Genomic DNA, 1,220 nt, shown 5'->3' with positions numbered 1-1,220 from the left:
ATCCTACTCACGGAGCTACAGGTGCCACCCTGGGTTCCTAATTTTTAATATTAAAGGGATTAAGTTGAAGGTTTTATATTTCTCTTCAATGCTACCAAACCTAAGTGAGTTGCCATTCCCCGACATTTGCCCTTGTCTTCACCTTTTTCTGCAGCAAGAAACATATATTCACTGAGATTCATCTTCAAGTCTGTATTGATGCATAAAAAACCCTTTCAAGGCTTGGTGCCTGTCGCATAGTGGTTACAGTGCCATCCACATATACTGAAGGTGGCAGGTTCAAACCTGGCCGGGGCCAGCTAAACAATAATGACAACTGCAACAATAGCGGGGTATTGTGACGGGCACCTATAGTCCCAGCTACCTGAGAGGCTGAGGCAAGAGAATCGCTTCAGCCCAAGAGTTTGAGGTTGCCATGAGCTGTGACACCATAGCACTCTACCAAGGGCGACAGAGTAAGACTCTGTTTCAAAACCAAAAACAAACAAACAAAAAAACCTTGTCAAAACTTAGTGACTTAAAATAGCAACTGTTTCCTTTCAGGATTCTGTTGGCTGACTATGTGGGAGTGAGTTCTGATGGTCTTGCTTGCAAAGGTTGGTGTGGCTCAAATCAGCTGATGGCTGTCCTGAGGGTGAAGGGCTTATGAAGGCCTTACTCTCATGCCTGGTAGTTGGTGCTGGCTCTGCACTGGGGCACCTCTGTGGTCCTTCAGTGGTTTTCCATCCTCTGGTAAGCTATCCTAGGCTTCATAAGGTGGTGATCTTGGGGTTCCAAGAGGGTGAGTGAAAGCTGCAAGGTCTAAGTCCTAGGATCTGGAACTAGCAGCTCACTTTTGTCACATTCTGTTGGTTGAAACCAGTTACAAGTCCAAGCCAAAGTCAAGGGAATGGAGAGACAGTCTTTGCCTGTTCATAGGAGGAGTAGCAGTAGCATGTTGCAAAGAAGCACATGGGCACAGGGAGGTGTGATCTGCCGGGTGGGGTGGGGAAGGGATTATTATAATGCTTTTCCACAGCTGACATTCCCACAGGATAGCGCTCTACCTGCCAGTTTCTGTCACGCCCATGGCTTCTTTTGAACCAAGTGAAATTCCTATGGTACCATCTTTTATATGTAATTCTGCTTCCTGGCTTCAAGAAGTCAGACTGGAGATTAGTTCATATTAATTAGGATTAGGGGGCCAGGCGCGGTGGCTCATGCCTATAATCCCAGCACTT

Source organism: Otolemur garnettii, unplaced genomic scaffold, assembly GCF_000181295.1.
Source record: "Otolemur garnettii isolate 467f Iridium unplaced genomic scaffold, OtoGar3 scaffold00222, whole genome shotgun sequence".
NCBI classification, from domain to species: Eukaryota; Metazoa; Chordata; class Mammalia; order Primates; family Galagidae; genus Otolemur; species Otolemur garnettii.
The sequence above is the reverse complement of the archived record's forward strand: the minus strand, read 5'-3'. Positions refer to the sequence as shown.